The sequence below is a fragment of the Arvicanthis niloticus genome, chromosome 29, assembly GCF_011762505.2.
Source record: "Arvicanthis niloticus isolate mArvNil1 chromosome 29, mArvNil1.pat.X, whole genome shotgun sequence".
NCBI lineage: Eukaryota > Metazoa > Chordata > Mammalia > Rodentia > Muridae > Arvicanthis > Arvicanthis niloticus.
In genome coordinates, this window is record NC_133437.1 from 22,397,002 (window position 1) to 22,417,900 (window position 20,899).

At 44.9% G+C, this 20,899-nt stretch overlaps 1 protein-coding gene and 1 long non-coding RNA gene across 3 annotated transcripts in view; one reads left to right on the forward strand and one right to left on the reverse strand.

Annotated features, from left to right (window-relative positions):
- Positions 1 to 20,899, reverse strand: part of Arhgef28 (Rho guanine nucleotide exchange factor 28) — a 282,901-nt gene that overhangs the window by 251,688 nt on the left and 10,314 nt on the right. The gene's annotated exons all lie outside the window — the stretch shown is intronic.
- LOC143440296 (uncharacterized) lies at positions 221 to 16,542 on the forward strand. Its single transcript, XR_013108073.1, has 3 exons — positions 221 to 300; positions 13,104 to 13,172; positions 15,328 to 16,542. It is a non-coding gene; the product is annotated as an uncharacterized LOC143440296 (long non-coding RNA).

A 20,899-nucleotide genomic window follows, 5' to 3' on the forward strand; every position in this document is an offset into this window, starting at 1 on the left:
GCCGGGCTCTATAGTGCTGTTTCCTCGTGTGTCCAACTCTTTACAGTTTCAGCACCTGTCTCCCTCACTCTGCCTCACTTCTCACTCTCATTATATTCCCATGTTTTCTCTCCCTCCCCTTCCCTGTCCTCTCCTCTCCTCTCCTCCCCTCTTCCCTGTCCCTATCCCCTCCCCCCACTCCACAAGCAGATCCTAAAACCCAGTCCAATTCCTCTCTTGCAGGGAGCCCTGCGACGACAACCCCAAGTGTAAGCATTCTCTCTGAACGGAGGACTCCAGAATTCCCAGCCAAGCTTTCAGGTGAGATTTCTGACTTGGCTAACATCTCGACTTCCTTCCTGCTACTGTTATCTCAAGTAGGTAACAAGTTGCTAGAGGGAGAAGATGGTATCACCATTTATATCCCTGCCCCCTGCCAGTCGAGAACAGTTCAGACAACACAGAGGAGCACTGGGGACCTCAGACCTCTTTGCAGCCTCGTAACTTGTATCCTCAGCTCACCTTCAAAACCTTCCACAAGCAGTTCCGTTCGGCCAAAGGGAACCCTGGTGAGGACAAGTTCTCAGGTCTTCAGGCCAGCGAGGCCAAAGAGCGGAAGAGCAGCTATGGGAGGCTACACTCCACATGGTGATAGCATTAAATTCAGACTTGGGTTTCAATGTCCAGCCACGGTTAAAGAATGAAGTTGCCTTTTCCCTAGTAGGAGCTGAGCCACAAATTCAGATGAAGATGCACTTCACAGATTATAAAACAAGAAAAAAGCACTAGGAAAAAGGCTAGAGGTCCCTCAGTGACAGCAAGAGATAACAACATGCGGTTATTCCACCACTGGAAAAACAAAACAAAACAAAACAAAAAAACAAAAACAAAACATTGGATCTGAAAGATGTTTAATGGCATAAAGCCAACTGACTACAGGTTTGCTCTGCGCCAGGTTATATGTTAATATTGTATAGAGTGACAGCAGTAAGGGTAGCTTGAGGGAAAACTTTAAACACCCTCCATAAGGTCTACCAGCTTCCCCTAGAACACAATGCAAACAGCGGTACCGACCTACTCAGTCACACAGTGACACAGAAGCTCCCTTCCAATGCCTGCCATTCATTCCTGCCCTCTGTGAGACCTGGAGTCGCCTTTAAAAGTGTGGTGACTGCTCACTCCCCACAGTTATCCAGAGCATGTTATGATTCCCCCTTTTAACGATAGAACTGTGAGTCCTAAGTCACCAAACGAACCTTTATCCAGCTCAGAATTCTACCCAGCCTACTTCACTTCAGGGCTACACCACCAAGAGCAGCAGTCATCTCTTAGTCCCAGGCAAACTGGTAAATCAGACTATTAAAGGCTCTGTCTGTGTCAACAGGTCAGTTATGAAATCTGACCCAATTCACTTTCACTCCCCTAAACATCTCGGAAAGGATGCCAGCTCTGTCCTTCAAAGCTACTTTCTCCCTTTCTAAACCGTTGGAGGTCTGCCATTGGTTCTGCCAACCCTCGTTCCCATAACACCTTTCCACAGACAAGCTTCCCATGGGGTCTACATGAGAAGTCTACATGCACAGGCCTGTCAGAGCATCAGAACACAGCTCTCCTGATGCTTCTCCAAGTAAACTGTCTGCAGTTCTAAAGCAAGCCAGCACTCCCCAAGAAAGATGCCTACAAGACCCATTTAACTCACGACCTCAGTCAGGGGTTGCTCACACCCACCATGGTTAGCCATGCTGTCCGGGAGGATGAGGGGTTCTCGTTTGTTATAAAGCAACTTAATGGGAGTTTCCCACACGTACTTCTCTCCACTCAGAGAGCCATGGACCAGGACACTCAACTCAGGGTGAGAAATGGGCCTGTGCAGAGGCCACAGCAGAGGAAGAGGGTCCCCAAATGCACAGGCTGTCCCCACTTTCCCCATACCACAGCGGGCCCAGACATGTCTCATCCCTGCCACCACTGTGTCAGCATCTCTTCTATGATCCCTTGAACAGCAAGGGAACAGCTTTGTATCAACTTCTCAACGTCCCAGCTACTATTGGCCAGACAAACACATACTCCCTCCTGGTAGTTCCCAGGTACTTTATCTGTTAGTAACAAGTAGAAACATTTCATAAAAACCACAAGCAAGGGTTCCTTATAAAGCCTTAAAAGCTCAAGGGGAAAGAAACAGTGTAACCAAATAAAATTACCTTTGAACCAGAGATGGCTGGCTGGAGCACAGCTGACTTCACCTTACTCATTAGGACTGTGTCTTCAGGCGAACAACTTGTTATTTCTGAGCTTTCAATTCCCCGTTTTCACGTGTCTCCGGGTTAATAAAGTAAGAAGGTTGAACTACATTTCGGCTTTAGCTTCCTAATCACAAAGGGAGCTGCAGTGAACACTCTCCTACCACTTTGACTATGAGCCGGAGAGGTCTGGCTTCTTGGTATACCCTGCAGAGTATGGTGGTGCCTATGTGTCATTCCAGAGGGACTGTGAGTTTGAGGCCATTTTGGGCTATACAGTGAGAGACTGACTGTAAAAAGGGGAGAGAGGGAGAAAGGAATTCATCTTTATTCCCATCCACAGCTTCCCCACTCATTCCTCTCCATTCCTTTCCCAACCCTACCACTACTGCATATATAACATCACATAGGCAATCTTCCCAAGCAGGATCACACAAAGGCTAAAAGCTGAGGATTCCGCTCCATACCCAGTCTGACAACTCATCAGCTTGTGACTAGGCAATCCACTTAGTGTAAGCCTGTTTCATCACATGTAAAGTGGGGACCAAAATCATGCCTATCAAATAAGGTAGTTGAAGGAGCAGGTGAACAGTATGCACAGAGCCCTTCAAGAGGCTGACACATGTGCACTCACGGCGTTAGTGTGGTAATGGTACTGGTGAGTATTACTCTATTCGCCTGAGGTTGCCGTGCCCTGATTTGAGGAAACACATCCCAAAAGCCACTAGTGGGAAGGAAGAAAGATGCTTCTGTTTGCAGGAGGAACTGAAAGTGGGTGAGAAGGGAAGGAACCCATTGCTGGAATAGTGAACCAGTGCTGCCATCCTGAACAACCAACCCTTTTCTGGCCCCTCACTCACTCCTGCCTGTTCTGTAGAGGAAACTACTGTGACATCTCAGGAACCAGCACAGGCAAGCTATTACTTCAGCTACCTAACTGTGAGATATGCAAGTCAGTTATGAGAGAGAGCAGAAGAACCTGTGACTTCTGTAACTGAATGTGTTTGGGAAACGGCCTTCCATAGAATATAATGAAAAGCTGTATTCATGCCTCGTCTCACTCCAAAAATCTCAGGTAACTTCTGCTCACCTATAGACCGCTGCTAATACTGTCTCAGATATAAAGTACCACTCATTCTATGACGCAAAAGATTTACACTACTTCCTGGAAAGAATATTTTGCCCCAAAACACCACACAAGAACTCTCAACACGAGGGCCCACTCAAACAGCCCTGCCTTGCTCTTTCACAGCTCACAGGCAGCTGCCATGAACGAAAGATTCAAACTTCCAGGGAAACATAGATGTTCTAGATACAGGTCGTTATATTTTTAAAACATTATCTGTAGAAACAGGGACGCTTCCATGACGTCAGAATATGACTGTCACACGAAAGCACCCCTGAACATGTGGAAGTGGCAAGTCTGACAAGTAGAACCCACACAGACAGACACACCTAAACACTTTATGACTCTAGATACATCTGGAGGAGAGGCCTGTAGCATTCGTCTGAGAACAGTGAAAACAGTTGAACTGGTTTATTGTTTGTCTAGAATCTCCATGCAATTACTTCATTCATTCAATTATCACATACTTAAAACATGGGAAATATCAAGCAAGAGTGTCTTGGTCCTGTAGAGTGTCTTGGTCCTGTAGAGTGTCTTGGGCCTGTTGGCCTTAAGATGTTCAACTCAATGAGAATACCAGACCATGACAGATAACTGTATGTGCAAGGCATCTCATGTAACACCAAGCTTTCGTTTAAATTGGGACAGGTGGGAGCAGGGACTTCCCAGAGGAGAGCTGCCAGTGACTCCAGCTTTACCCCTGATATTAATTCCAACCTTCATCGAATCCTTCCATTTTAGCTGGGTTGTAACCAACTAAATAAGTTTCAGTGTCCCAGAAGAGTAGCCACTAGCCATAGAGACTACTGGGCACTTGGAATATAACCAATCTTTTTCTTTATTTTATTTTATTTTTTTAAGATTTATTTCTTTATTTTATGTGAGTACACTGTCACTGTCTGCAGGCACACCAGAAGAGGGCATCAGATCCCATTACAGATGGTTGTGAGCCACTGTGTGGTTGCTGGGAATTGAACTCAGGACCTCTGGAAGAGCAGTCAGTGCTCTTACCCGCTGAGCCATCTCTCCAGCCCGATTCTTACATGTTAACATAACACTAGTTTAATCTACATTGTCCCAAATACAATGATTATTTCCTTTTTCACCTTTTGGTTCTTAATGTCATTACTGGAAAACTTTAGACAGGAGGGGGTTTGTTGATTCTTTTCTGAGATGAGGTCTCATTGTGTGTCACAGCTGGTCTCAAACTCTTCAAGTCAGCCCCCTGCCTCAGCCTCCTGAGGAGCTGAGATGACAAGGCATATGCCAGCACACCTGAAGATTTGAAATTACATATACGACTCACGTTGTATTTGTTTAGACAGCGCTGAGCTAAGGACTACCTCATACAGCCTCCCCTGATGTTATCTGTGACAATGATGAGGTCATAGCTGGCGGGATGTGAACAGACCTACGTCCGCTGTCTAACTCTGGCTACGCCCTCCTAACAGCTTTCCCTGGTCTTGCTGGACGGATACTGATGTCCAGCTGAGCCAGCTGAAACCAAGCCAGTGAGCCACAGTGGTGACCCAGGCATGGTGGAGTAATCTGTTGTTTGGAGAATCTCAAGAGTGATCCACCCTGTTCTCCAGAAATCTGTAAGATCAGACAGCTAAGTCTAAGAAGATGTTATCTAAGTCTCTAAGGAAACCTAAGCTGTATTCCAGTTAACACAAAGCAGGCATGTGGGGAAAGTTCCCAAAGGAGCCAATCCATTTAAAGATACCTTAAACTCTTTAAGGAGCTGGCCAGGGCAAGAGCCTGGCATGCTCTGATAAGGACCAGGGCAACAAGAAGGGTTATTTGAGGCACAGGAGACGGCAGAGAAGGAAGAAGGGCCAGGATTAGCAGGTGCTACAGTGAGCCCTCAAACAGAGATGAGAATACTGAAGAAGGCACTATGGAGGTGGGTCCCATGCTGGGGAGCATAGGATTGTGGGTAGGCAGAGAGTCTTGTTCTGTCCCACAGGTAGAGAGCTACTGAGTGCCTCCCCAAAGAGAGACAACCATCTGTAATGGATCTGATGACCTTTTTATGGTGTGTCTTAAGACAGCAACAGTGTGCCCATATAAATAAAATAAATAAATCTTCTTTCTTTAAAAAAGAAAAAAATCTTCAAAACGCAATGTCATCCTGGGGAAGAAAGAGAGAGAAAGGCCAGGGAGATGGTTCATCAGGTAAAACACTTGCCACACAAGCATGATGGCCTGAGTTCAAGTCCCCCTTTCCACCACAGGAACACATGTAAAAAGCCAACAGAAGTGACAAGAATCTGTAATCCCAGCCAAGCTGTCCTATGACAAGATGTGAGGCAGACACAGAAAAATAAACCCGAAGTTCACTCGGCCAGCCAACCTGGAGTACACACTCACACTGGCACACGCACATGTACTGCGTGCGAGTAAATAAAGAGGGGTGGAGGAGTTGGGTGCCATAAGAACGAAGAGCAGACTGGAGCTGCCAGCTTAGGAAAGGATGCCCATAGCTAAGGCCAGAGCGGGAGCCATGAAGGTAGTCACAAAGAATGGACAGGTTTCATTTCAGCAGAGTCTGGAATGATGTTTGTGTTGCATCACGTCATGACCAGCTTCCCCTGATACACCCCCCCCCCCATATGCTTAAAACCAGCAACAGAATGGAGTCAAGGGCAGACTTCAAGTAGGCACTCAGGGAAAAACCCAATGATAGCAGGTGTCAACACCTAAACCAGTAACTGTATTTGCTGGAGGGAAGGAGCAAAGGCGGAAAGACAGGAAGGCAGGATGGATCTACATCCCAGGAGCTTAAAACACTGCTGGCCCTCCCTCACTCAGGGGCGAGGGGGCAGCAAAACAAGAACACATGGATGGTGGCGAGTCCACAGCGACAAGACTTCAAACTTCTGCTCAAAGTTTCTCTTTCTTAACCCCAGCATTATTTCTTTGATGGTAATGGACCCCCAAATAGCTTAATACACCCCACTCACTCTATGTCTTTGCAATGTTTTCAGAGGAACAACCAGGCATGTCAAAATACAATTCCATTTGAGTTTGGTTTCCAAATTAAAATCGATCAAGATGAGGGTAAAGTTCATAGCAGGTTTGTGGGTTTTGTTTGTTTGTTTTTATTTTTGTTTTTGTCAGGCAAATTGCTGAAAAATGCTAACTTAGCAGGAATCTGCAAATTCACTTCTTCTGTTGTCTCTTTGAGAAGTTAATGAAGTCCTTTTTCTTCTTATTTATCCACGGTAATTGTGTGTCTATGACACACATGTGTGGTCTTGCGTGTGAAGGTTAAAGGATAGCCCTGTGGGTCAGGTCTTTTCTTCACCTTTACTAAGGCTCCAGGGATCCACCTCAGGCTGTCAGGGTCCATGAGCAAGAGCTGTTACCCGCTGAGCCATCTCACCAGCCCGTGCACTTCACTGACTTCTAATGAAACAACATGAGAAGAAATCTCATCCCTTCCCAATCTAAAAAAACACCTACTAAAACACGGAAACCCTAATGATCGATGATACAGATGTCTTTTACAAGCACAAGCCAGAAGTGATGTAGAGTCACTGGGTTCCAGCCTTCATGGCTGATGACAAAATTTGACTGGCCTTCTACTTCCCAGAAAACCAAGGGTTAAGTGATATCGTTAGTCGGGGCTCTCTGTTAACTGTAAATGGATAAACTCACTCTCCTTTCCTACACAGAAGGGGCTCTGCACAGTGAGTAACGTCGCTTTCTTATATAAAGAAGCAAGCTAATGGACAGAGGGAAAGCAACATTAACAACTGTAATTTTTCTTTTTTCCTTTTTTCCTTTTGTTTATTCAGGGTCTCACTTTGTAGCTCTGGCTAGCCTGGAACTCTCTGTGTGTACCAGGCTGGTCTCCAACTCACAGAGATTCAAGTGCATGTGCCTCCCAAACACTGCGAGTGTGTTAACAGTGTCCCTTTTTCACTGAAAGCTTCCTATGCAAAAATGAAGCCACTCCATTAGGGTATAATGCAAATTGCCAGGCCTCACCTGCCAGAGATTCTAACTCAGGTGGCCTCAATGCCCAGAGTTTATATATTTAAGGCCTTCTCAGGCAGCTCAAAGCCCAGTTGGTTTGGGGTTCACTTCTCTAAACCAGAAAACACTATCCCAGATCACAGAGCCTAGTACACACAGTATTGCAGACAGCTGCACTCTGTGCTGTCAATTCAGGCACATAGCATGGGTGGAAAGAGTCCAGTTTGCACACATGCCTGAGTTAGGTGTGGGAGCACGGCATGTAGCAGGCATGAAACAAGGCAACGCAGACATCAGTGATGGGACACCATACAGTAAGTGTCACCGTGGAAGCTGATTCACATACTGACTCCAGCAACAGGACAGATGGTGGGTGACTGGCTCAGGCTCTAGGCATCCTGGGAAACAGGAGCTGTGGGAAGAGGGAGTGTAGGCGAGACAGAAAGGTGCAAAGGAGAATGGCGTGCAGTTGAAGAGAGGCTGGCTGTCCTAAGTGGCTCTGAGGTCCACTTGGCAGGATGTAGGCCAAAGTGGAATGGGGAAGCACACAGCATCGAGGGCCATGTAGGCCTGGCAAGCAGCAGGAGCCAGGGAAGCATTCTAGACAGACAGCTGGCACGCTCTGCCATGTACTTTAGAGTCGTCGCTGTGAAGGCAGCAGAGGAACCTGCAGAGTGCCAGAGTAAGGCAGAAGGGGAACCTGGGAATGGGAGCATTTAGGAAGCCATTGCAGCAGCCCAGAGAAATGGAAACACACGGAACACAGCTGAAACCACAGGAAGAAACCGGCAAAAATAATAATAAACGGAATGTTTACGTTTTTAAAGTTCAGTGTGAAAAGTGGAATTCAGAATCAGGAGACCCCTTAGACTAGTTTCAAACGCTCCTTAGGAAGCTCACACCATACCTCTTACTGGTTTAGTGCTTTGCATGTGAAATACAAAAATCCCCACGTGGCCACACAGACTGGCACATTTAACCTAATTCAAGTTATGCCTGTGGTCCTTATTGTCATAACCTACTTCACACCAACTCCTGGAACACACAGTTAACCTGTGCTCCTGATATCACACAAGTGCACCCACGGTAAGCCTGTGTCATACCAACCCCCTCCCCGCCTCCGGAATTCACTCTAAGAACAAGCAGGAGTGACTTGTGCAGGGCTCAAGTGTGTAACTGGGAGTGGTCACACCTCAATTCCATGTTCATCCTAATGTCAGACTGAGGGACCCACGTTAAAACAGGCTGAGATCATTAACATGCAAGTGAGTGCCTGCAATGGCCGAGGTCACAAGAAGATTGCTTTTGAGAGCCGTAATTCTAGAAACCAGTGTTGGCATTGCTGAATCTTGACTAAGGAGACTAATAATACTCATTTTGAAAGTGTTTAAATTCTCTACAAAAAACACACTGTTGTCTGTACCCTAGAGGTCAGGGGAAGGGAACATGCTATTGTCCTTGGGAATGACTTGGGAAACTGAAGGACCCAGGGGACAGAATCACGGTCAATAGTGACCATGTAGAGAGTGGAACAGAGGTGAACAGGATAAATCCGTGGGAGAAGCTGAATGGAAATCTTGCTCACGTTCTCAGTGCACACGTAATGCAAAGACTCCTGGAAGTCATGAAAGCTCTGGGAACACTGGTTCTGAGCGGTCAGAGTTTGGGATCAGCAGGATGGTACCTAATCAGAAGCTTCTCTCTCTAAAACTTCACCTAGAGCTTGGAGGAGTCATAATTGACCCAACTCGATAGCAATTTGCCTGAGGGTAAAGAATGTTTTATTTTTTTAAACTTGTATATTTTTCCTAGGAAGACTTAAGAGATGTACGTAAGTCAGATTGTCAAAGACAGCTGTCTCCCTTCAGAGTGTGGCAAGTTCAAAGATGGAGGGAGATCGTTCCCTGCGAAGACAAATCTGAAAATGTAGCCTCAGTGGAAACGTCCAGGACCTTTAGACTAGAGAGCTCCTTCAGGTCTCTTGAACATGAGGACAAGTGGACCCCTCCCAGTCTTCCACAGAACCTCCAAAGAAAAGGGAAGAAAGGCTCTAGACTCCCACAGATGGGCCAGTAAGCTTGCTGCTGGCCTGAAGCATGTTTCCTAGTCTCTCGGCTCCATAGGTCCCTCATCTGAAGCATGGATACACAGTGAGGTCGTCATAGGAGTTAAAGCTAAGACACCTATATGAATGAGAGCCAGGATTACAGGCGTAAGAGCCATGCCATTTAATTGCTTGATACTGAATGTGGAAGTGCTTGATTAAGGTCTAGCGTGTAACCACAGAAAACAACCAATAATGATTGGTACTATCATCGTTAATATCAAACTCCAGACCTCCTATCTAAGACAGGCCCCCAGTTGTTCCTGAATGGAACAACTAAACCACGCTGTGGGTGTGCTTTATTGGGTTCTTATATCCACCACCCTTCCAACCCTTATTCCACCCTAATCCCTTCCAATCCCCCAACACTAGGTAGGAGAGAAAGGAGCTTAGAAGGGAAAAGGATGTGGACCTCTTTAAACTACTTCCTGCTGATAAAAGGTGTCAAGTTCCCTGGAGAAAATCCAATCTTCGTCATCCAAACATCTCCAATCAGCAATCCAGCAACCCAGCAACCCAGCAATCCAGCAACCCAGCAATCCAGCAACCCAGCAATCCAGCAACCCAGCAATCCAATCCAGCAAGAGCACATGCAGCAGCTGGACCCACAGCAGGAGGGGAGCAGCAGCCACCAAGGGCCCTCTGGGCTCTGCCATTTACACCCAAATGAAAGCTATCTGCAGCTGGCAAAAACCACACCCCTCCTACAGCACTTGAGACAATCATAGGTAGCCACTGTGGACAATCTGAAGTGCCCCATATCCCACACCTGGGATTAAAACAAAAACATATTCACATAACGTAACTGAATTTTTAAGGAAACCAAAATTCTCACCACACCACTTGGACTTTGTTTCTATATCCATTGAAATGGCTGTATGTTCATAGCCCATCCAGCGGTAGGACACCACACGTCCCCATAAGATGCAGAAGGAAAGTGGAGGTTTTGTGTGTGTGTGTGTGTGTGTGTGTGTGTGTGTGTGTGTGTGTGTGTGTGTTTATATTTTTGTTTGTTTCTTTGTTTTTTTTAATGTGTTAAAGAAGAAGAGCCTTGTCAGGGAGGAAGCAGGGATCTAAGGCTCCAGAAAAATCAAAGTACACTTGACTCTAAGAATTTCTAACATAATTAGAAAAAAAGTTAAAAGTGTCATTGCTACAACTGAAGCGATTCTAAACTCAACAGAAATGAGCAAAACCAGGATTTTTTCCCCTCCCTTCTTATAGGTCCACCAACCCAATAAAAAGGCATCATTTAGTCATCAAGTTTGAATTAAAAGAGACTTGAGTTTGAATACTTGGGACTTGGGAGCAGTGAACCAATTTCTCTCTCTCTCTCTCTCTCTCTCTCTCTCTCTCTCTCTCTCTCTCTCTCTCTCTCTCTCTCTTTCTTCCTCTCTGTGTTTGTCTGTCTGTCTGCCTGTCTCTGTGTGTGTGTGTATGTCTGTCTCTCTCTGTGTCTCTGTCTGTCTCTCTCTCTCTCTGTGTTGTGTGTGTGTGTGTGTGTGTGTGTGTGTGTGTGTGTGTGTGTGTGTGTACATGTATGCATACACTCGCTTCTGGGTGTGAGTGTAGACATACTTATCCCATGATGTACACACAATGGTACACAGAGGATAACCATGAGTGTTGGTCCTTGCCTTCCCCCTTGTTTGAGACTGTCTCTGGCTCACTGCTGCACACACCAGGCTAGCTGGCCTGCAAACTTTCAGGAATTCTCCTGTCTGTTCCTCCTCATCACGTGACAGGAGCACTGGGATTCCAGATGCACACTACCCTGCCTGTCCTTCATGGGAACTTATTTATGTGACAAACACTTTACCAACTAAGCTACATCCCCAGACACCATGAAACTATTTTTCAAGGAACAAGGACACAAGTCCTGGCCAACGGTTTAACTGTATCCATCCCTACCCCTCCCTAAACATGACAGAAGTGCTCACGTCAGTTGTCTTTGACAGTAAGTCATTTTCCCTAGAAAAATGCGTCAGGAATTAATTGGCGTTGTACTGGAAGAAAATAAGAACACGTCTTTGTGACCTTCGATGTAGAACCAGGCAGCCTTAGAATACGGCCGCTCATTAGTGCCAATCCTTACACAACAGGCCTCTTTCAAACTCTCCCCCACTAATTTGAATTGGCTCTGCAGTTTTCTCGCAAAGTCACTGAATACAGAAGTGTTAGATTAACAAAGCAAATCGGGATCTGGCAGGAAACCAACAGACCCTGGTCCCTGTTCTCTCGAATCCGTATGTGGAGCAATAGGAAATCTATGCCTTAAATAACTCACTGCAGAGCGAGCTATAGCTTTTCATTAGATGTGGATATGCCATTTTCAACTTTGCAAAAATGTTTCCGTCTAGATCCTGGCTTGCTCAAGTAGAATTATCATTTTAGCTTAGGAGCTGCCGGTATCCCTTTCATAGGTCAGGGAACAAAGAATACAAAACACTTATCTAAAATTTCACTAAGCCGGTCGTGGTGGTAGCACAAGCCTGTAATCCCAGAATTTGAGAGGCAGAGGTAAAGGATCAAGAGTTTAAGTCTGGCCTCAACTACATAAAGAGTTCTTGGCTATGCTAGGCTATATGAGACCCTATTCCTGCCCTCCCCCCACCAAAAAACTAAAGTTACACTCGGTTTGCACCCCTAATCGCCCACTTAATTTTGAGATTCCAAGCGAAGCCAACTGCATTTTAAGCAAACGCAACGTATTAATCAATAAATATTTGCCACGTTGACTTCAAGAGAAATAAAACCTCAACTGGCTGACTTACACAGAGTAAATTCTGAGCGGCTTCATTATCCAGAGAATAACTTCATCTTGTTTTTTTTTTCCTTCAAATTTTTATATGGATGTTATTCAGGGATGCTATGGAGAGTTCTTCTTAAACGGAGTATGTACTGTGTGTGACAGTGCATGCCTACAGCATTCAGGAGCCGGGGGCAGGAGGATTCCAAATTTCAGCCCAGTCAAGGCTGTGTAACAGACAAACAGAATGATAATCATTAGACAGCCATTGGTTTGAGCCTGGTCGTGGTGGTAACACACCTTTTATACCAGTCCCTGGGAGGGAGAATCAAGCAGATCTCTGTGAGTCTGAGCTCAATCTCTTACTTCAGTGGTATTCTGATGCCAAATATGTTAAATATACTAAACAGAGCTGGCTCTCTCAGAGACCTCGCACACAGTACATGCAATTGCTTGTACACGTTACTGGTACACAGTGCTCACAGAGTCACAGACAGTAACAAATGAAGAAACTGAGCACTGAGGTATCACAGCTAGGTAGATCGTCTTGAGGCTAGGTATGTGTCCGATCTCTGCAGGTGGAGCGCAGAGACGCATCCGAGGAAGAGAATGCCTGAACAGAAGAGACCATGCTCATCCTCTTCCCGTTTCTGAATCACACTGAAATAATACTAGGGCCACTACATTTAAATCACACACTTACGAAGTGTCTTTATTATTATGAAATTTATCTAAATTTACAAATACACACATACTTTTTTATCTAGTCGGAAACCTAAGTGTTCAAAGACAAGTTTAATATTCCTATCAACTGCACAAATTACTGAACTAATGACAAAACCGTCTTTACTCATGTCTGTGTAACTTCTTAACTTAGAAAATGATGGCTGTTTTTAATTCTTTCAAAACCTGTGTCTGAAGCATGTAGAAGACAGACCTGGAACTGACCTGGAAGGCTCCCTGAGGACTAAGCTATCAAAGTATCTAAAGGTACTATGCAAGCTGTCAAGAGAGGAAATGAATTAAAATTCTTACCCATATGTAAAGCTTAAGAATCATAACAATAAAAGCACATCATAGCATCAGTAGCAGTGTCAGGCCTTGGTGCCCCCATGAGATGGATCCCAAGTTGGGCCTGTCATTGAACTGCCTTTCCCTTAGTCTCTTCTACATTTTTGTCCCTGCAGTTCTTTTAGACAGGAACAATTCTAGGTCAGAAATTTTGACTGTGGTTAGTCCCTCCACTTGGGACCCTATCTACCTGAAGTAGATTCTGAGTTCCCTCTCCCCAGTGTCGGGCATTTTGGCTAAGGTCACCCCCATTGAAGTCCTTAGAGTCCTCACCTCCCAGGTGTCTGGTACTTTCTAGAGGGTGCCCCACCTCCCACCTCCCACCTGCCATCCCAACCCCCAAGGCTGCTTATTTCCATTCATTCTCTTGGCCCTCTGGGCTTCTCTTCTGTCCCTCTCCGCTCCCATACCTGATCCTGTTCCCCTTTCCCATCCCCTTCCCCTCTCCTGCCCAGGTCCCTCCCTGCTCTGCCTCCTGTGATTATTTTCTTTCCCCTTCTAAGTGAGACTGAAGCATCCTCACTTGGGCCTTTCTGCTTGTGCTTCTTATGGTTTGTGGGTTGTATTCTAGGTATTCTGTACTTTTCAGCTAATATCCACTTATCAGTGAGTATATACCATTTGGGAGTATATACCTTTTGGGTTTGAGTTACCTCATGCAGGATGATATTTTATAATTCCATCCATTTGCCTGCAAAATTCATGATGCTCTTGTTTTTAATAGCTGAATATTATTCCACATTTTCTGTATTCATTCTTCATTTGAGGGACATCTGGGTTGTTTCTGGCTTCTGGCTATCACAAATAAGGCTGCTATGAACATGGTGGAGATGGTGGGACATCTTTTGGGTATATACCCAAGAGTGGTATAGCTCTGTCTTCGGGTAGAACTACTTCCAATTTTTTGAAGAACCTCCAGATTGATTTCCAGAGTGGTTATACCGGTTTGCAATCCCACCAACAATGGAGAAGTGTTCCTCTTTCTCCACATCCTCACCAGCATCTGCTGTCACCTGAGGTTTTAATTTTAGCCATTCTGATTGGTGTAAGTTGGAATCTCAGGGTCGTTTTGATTTGCATTTCTCTGATGACTAAGAACATTTCTTTACGTGCATCTCAGCCATTCAAGATTCTTCTGTTGTAAATTCTTTGTTTTTTAATAGGGTTATTTGGTTTTCTGGAGGTTAATTTCTTGAGTTCTTTATATATTTTGAATATTAGCCCTCTGTTAGATGTAAGTTTTTTTCCCCAATCTGTAGGTTGCCAATCTGATGCTATGATGTGCTTACAAACGGGAGCCTGGCATGGCTCTCCTCTGAGAGGCCGTACCAGCAGCTGACTGAGACAGATGCAGATACTTACACCCAACCATTGAACTAAAGTTAGGGACCCCTATGGTTGAATTAGGGGAAAGATTGGAAAAGCTGAAGGGGAGAGTGACCCCATAGAAAGACCAACAGTCTCAACCAATCCAGACCCCAAAGAGCTCCCAGAGACTGAGCCACTAACCAGGAGCATACATGGACCAGTCCAAGGCCCCTGGCACATATATAGCAGGGTATCTGCCTGGTCTGGCCTTAGTGGGAGAAGATAAGCTTAATCCTTGAGAGACTTGAGGCCTCAGGGAAAGGGGAGGTCTGGTTGTGGGGAGCACCCTCTCTCAGAGGCAAGGAGGAAGAGAAATAGGATGAGGGACTATGGGAGGGAGGATGAGAAGGGGGGCAACAACTGGAGTATAAATAAAATAAACTAAAATAAAGACTATCCAACACAGCAAGATATAGTCAAGGGTGGAATAGTGGTAATTATATCTTAGGAGTGACCAATGGCTGTCTAATTGGACTTAAGACCTACTCAACAGAGGGGAATTGCCTGTAAACCTAGCTAACCCCCATGGTTGATAAAGCCATAGAACCTGGAGAAGGACCTTTAACTGCCTCGCTCCTAAGCCAGGGTAATTCCCAACTGCATTCTAAAAAAAACAAAAAAAAAAAAAAAAAAAAAAAAAAAAACCAAAACCATAAATACAGATAAGTGTAACTCTCATCGCTCATTCAAAAAACTTCTTTTGCAGCAACAGAGACCATCACAGGAATCCACAACTGGTTAAAATGTAGAGATCAACTGACCATGAGATGTCCCACCCCAACTGATACATCTACACCACAAGGCTACCCGTGAGGCTCCAGGAGCACTGCAGAAGATGGAGTGGAAAGGCTGTAAAAGCCAAAAGACTAGAATGTCTGCTGAGAGAGGGTGTCTTCTCTATATAACAGGGAGTGGCATCCATCACATCTTAACAATATGGTGCCAGGAAGTCTTACAATATGGCAACCCAACAACACCTGCACAGTGACAACATTGGCTGACATTCCGATGTGGGCGGAGCTACCCTCACAAGGCTCCACCTCTAGATGAAGAGCTACACTTAATGGCTGCTGAGAGAGGAAGTCAGTCTTCTCCAGGGTTGTTGGGAGCCGACTTGTAGCAGAAAGCGGCTATCATCTTTGCAACCATCTTGAGCCACACACCCTGACGTGAGACTTGTTTTTCAACAGCCTACAACAGCGGAAGCACACTCTGATATCCCACATATTTTGTTTTGCTGTTTAGTGCCCCCAGCTGCAAGGCGCACATGGTAGCCATGCCTGCAAGGCATGCAGTTCACGTGCTGTCCACACCATACATGCCTGTAAGGTGCACGTGATATCCAAGCCTACAAGGCACATGGTGCACGTGCTGTCCACACTATAGACGCCTGTAAGGCTTACGTCATATCCACACCTGCAAGGCACGTGGTATCCACGCGCCTACAAGGCACGTGGCAAAAGCCTATAAATACCCCAGATTTCCCTTCAATGGAGAATAAAGGAGACAATGAGAGAGAAAATAAAGGAGAGAAAGACACACAATAAACGAGACTTGAGACTTGATCAGACCCTCTGTCTTGTCTCCATTCTTCGCGTTGCTTGCCCCACACTCTCTCTCGCTAGACCTGGACCAGCGGAACAGAGCAGGCCGTTACAGTTTGGCCGCCCAACGTGGGGCAGCTCGGTCATTACACAGGGTCTAGCCCCCTAAAAGGCTATCCAGTCCCAGGTGGTCAGTCCTCAACATAGCAGGCTGTATTTTTATATATGTGGGTGTGTGCACATAAGTGCATGCATGTGTGTGTGTCAATAAAAATTAAAGAAAAGGTCATGACTTTGAGAGGGAGTAAGAGGTGTAACATGGGGGAATTGGAGGGAATAGACATGATGTGCACATAATATTGATATTGAAAATCTCAAAAAAATAAAATAAACAAGATAAATGTAAAAAAAAGAAAAAGGTTTGTTTCTGGTTTGTTTCATTTCAAGGTATCTCATGCCTATTGTAAAAATAATTACTTCTTAGCTACATATCAATACACATACACAAACACACACACACACAAATAGAAAAACAAAAGCTACCCCTAACCTTTCCACAAAGGACTGTGGGAACAATGCCTCCTGTAAAATCAGCCTTAGCAATTATCTGTCCAAAGCCACGTTTACAAATCCCTCTGGAAAATTCTACGTGACGGATCCATACAGATCCACTCTCCAGACAAAGGCATCCTGACTGGACATGTCCAAAATAGCCCCCCCGCAGACAAACAAACAAACCACTGTGCACCAGCCACTCTGAAAAAGGGGAGAAGGGGAACCGGGAAAGGCTATCACTGGGGAAGCCAGCCACATATTTGGAATTCTACAGGAATAAGTTAGCAACAAGAAGAAAACAGGCACCTGGCAGGAAAAAATGCTGAGGAAATTATTGAGACGTGATACATTTCCTGTCAAAACAACACACGAGGTGGTGAGTCATTCCGTTTGCACCTTCTAGAACTGGTACAACTTTAAATGCTCTGTAAGTTCAGCCATGTTTACTGTGGCGCAGAGGATTTTGTGATCTTGTTTTAAATAGTAATCTACTCATGTCACCCTGTGCCCAAAAATACATGGAAAGCAGAGAGGACTCCCTGTATCCACAGCCATGCCCCTTACTGTCACCAAGGCAAGACAGCACAGTGCCAACGACCTTCCCTGTTTACTGTGTCCTTAATCTGTGGCCTTCAATACTGTTCAGACCAATGGAGTGCTTAGCCCTGGACTGGAGAGCTGCCCCTCAACAACAAAACAGCTCACTGTTGACGTACCAAGAGAGTCGCCAGGATCTTTACCAGATACCTCCAGAACCTGCAAAACTGATTGAGTTCTCAAGTGTTTGAGATCAGAAAAACCCAAGGCTAGATGTTTCCAGATAGTCTCACCCCATCCCCTGCTGAGCCGTCTCACTCAATAGTCCATATAAATTTAAGATGTAAAGCCATTATTAATAAGCAAATATCGTCAAAATAAGCTTAAATCAGTTGAGTTTCTGTTTGACCTTCAAATGTATATGTTTATGTGTGGTCGCTAGTGAATGAACTCAGGACCTCACATATGCTGGGCAAGCCCTGTACTGCTGGGTCATAATCCCCAACTTAAACTGTCATATGTAATTCTGTTTAATAATATGAAACTTTCCTCCTCTTTAAATATCCACTGCATTTATTTCCAAATACAACTAAGAAAGTTTCTAAAGTATGGGCAATGAGGAACCATGAGTAAATGTCTTAAGGGGGGGAAAAACAAAAGCCAATAGTTTGTGTTGGAATCCTAACATCTGAAAAAGATTCCTCCAGTTTCATTTGAGAGTGAAGATGATGTACTCAGATTTTCACATATCTTCATCGATGTCCTTCTTTCTGTTCATTTTAAATTTTTATCTTGTTTCTTTTATTTATGTGTATGTGTGTGCCTATGTGAGTGTACGTTCACATGTGCCTGCAGAAGCCAGAGCTCCGTGTGAGGTCCCTGGAGTAGCATTGCAGGCAGTTGTGAGGTACCTGGTATATGGGTGCCAAGGATGGAACTCCAGTTTTCTGCAAGGTTCTTAACCACTGAACCATCTGTCCAACCCCTTGCTCCTGTATTCCAATTGTCACCAAAGTAGCACCATGCTTACAATACAGGATACAGAGAGACGGGGGTGAGCAGTATTTGATACCTAGTCTATCAGGTATGGTTTCCGGGGGTGGGGCAGGGGAGGGGAATGGCCAAGGAGTGAGGAGAAATGGCTTCACCCAGGCTGCTGAGAGCACCCTGTACATACCACCTCTGTATCACCAACTACCTAATGGCAGCACAGCGGCTAATACAGCAGCACTGAGAACCCAAGTGAACTGGAGGTCTCCTGTTGCTGATTCCTCAGAATCTAGCATATGTCTCCCTCTAAGTAATTGTTAGCTGAACTCCCTGAAGGCTCAAAAATCAAATGGAGCACCCCCTCAAAAGAAAAGAAAAGAAAAAAAGAAAAGAAAAGAAGAGAAAAGAAACAAAAAAAAGTCTGTGGAATAGAAAAGCCTTAGAAAGAACTTCTGGATGATTAGAGTTTTGAACCCCTATCCCAAATCCAGCAAGTCAAATCCCAGACAGAACAATGCCGGGTTCCTGCCTCAGTGTCTAAAGCAACCATGGCACAGAATATCTTGACCTTAAGGTATCCTTAAAGGCAGAGGGTTGCCATGCTTTACATGGCTCCTTATAAGTCTGCCATCTTTTATGTTAATCATCAGTAACAACATGATAAACTGAGTTTTAGGAATTTGTTATCCCAGCCTTGGCGGTACAGGCCTTTAATCCCAGCCCTTGGGAGGCAGAGGCAAGATCTCTATAAGTTCAAGTCCAGGCAACCAAGCCTACATAGTGAGACCTGATATAAAATGGAAGACCACATGGTTTGGGAGGAAACATGGATGACAGTGCTTAGAAAGAAAGAAAGAAAGAAAGAAAGAAAGAAAGAAAGAAAGAAAGAAAGAAAGAAAGAAAGAGAAAGAGAGAAAGAGAGAAAGAGAGAAAGTGAGAAGGAAGAAAGAGAAGGAAGGAAAGAAAGAAAGAAGAGAGTATGTGAACTATTTATTGTAAGTGTTCTTACTTTAGTTGAAAGCTAACATTTATCAGAAGTGCCATCCATACGTTTCAGAGGATATTTCCCACCCAGCCTGAGAAAAGTAAGGTATATTAAGTTCTACTGCCAAAGTGAAATTAATAGCCATCTCCAATCATCTTAGAATTCAATTAGAATAATTGCTAGATTATTCCTGGCTCATTCCACCTGGCTGCTCAGGACGGGTTCTGACTACAGCACGAACTGTGACAGGATAATCCGTGAGAACCAACAGTCCTTTTCCCCTGTGAAGATGCAGTGCTGACCTACCATCTTCAACCCCAGCCTCCTGAACATCTGCATGTAGCCAAGTGTTTTAAGTGTGCCCTGGGAATCAGGCACCGTGCTAGTAACCCACAAGAGGTTAGAAGTGCCATCCTCCCTCCATAAAACTTGAAAAATGGAGCCTGGCCTGTTGGCCTAACCTGTAATCCCAGATGCTCTGGAGGCTGAAGCAGGAGGATTGCAAGTTCAAGGCCTGCCTTGGCTGCATGTGAGTTTGAGGCCAATCTAGGCAGCTAAGTGAGACCCTGCCTCAAGATAAAAACAAAGTAAAAAGAGGACTGGAAATATAGCCAGGGTAGAGCATGAATTCCACTGTCATTATCCCTCCCTCAACCGCTGGTGTCGGTTAAGAAGGGGACAGTGGCACATGAGGGATAAAATGTACAGCGAGGTGGGATGGCCCCCAAACCATCAATTTCAGATGATATCACTGGGTAACATGACCCAAAATTCCAAGACAAACTTCAATTTTGATCCAACCTGTGCCATCCCCCAGACATAAAATCCTTTTAAAACCTTTCTCTTGCGAATCAAATCCAACTCACAGTGATAAGACGGTTTCAAAATCCATTTACTACAGGTATCTAACTCACTTCCAAGTCCTCCTGCTGCTTGTCCACTTCTGTCGAATGATAGCTACTAAAATAAAGATTCCTGCCCTGAATGTAAAAGGAGAAAGAAACTCTGAGTCCTTGGGCCAGAGAGATGGTTCAGTGGGTAAAACCACTTGCTGCCCGGCCTGAACGATCTGAGTTTAAGACCCAGGACCCATGTGGTAGAAGGAGAGAACTGACTCCTGCAAGCTGTCCTCTGACCTTCACATGAACACATGAGCAGCATGGTGCATACCCATACATGGTGCATACATGCATGTATACATACATGCATGCATACATACATACATACATACATACATACATACATGCATACATACATGCATATATACATACATATGCCAAAACAGCATTACTTTTAAGACTTAAAACATCTCTCCTAGGGACTGGAGAGATGGCTCTGGCAGAGGACCTGGGTTCTGTGCTCAGCACCCACATTCCAGCTCACAGCGCTCCAACTCTGCTTCCAGGAAATGCAGTTCTCTCTTCTGGCCTCTAGAGGTACCATGCACATATGACACATATACATTCATGGAGGCAAAACACTCATGCACATAAAATAATGAACTAAAAACAAACGAAACTGTTCTAATACGCCAATCTCCAAAACACACATAGAATTCAACAAAGATGAGGCTTGAATTTTCTCTAGCCTGTCATGGGAAAGCTGAATTTCCTCTGGCTCAGCCCAGTGTCTGTTAAGCAAGATGAGATCAGATTTGTTCAGGGTGA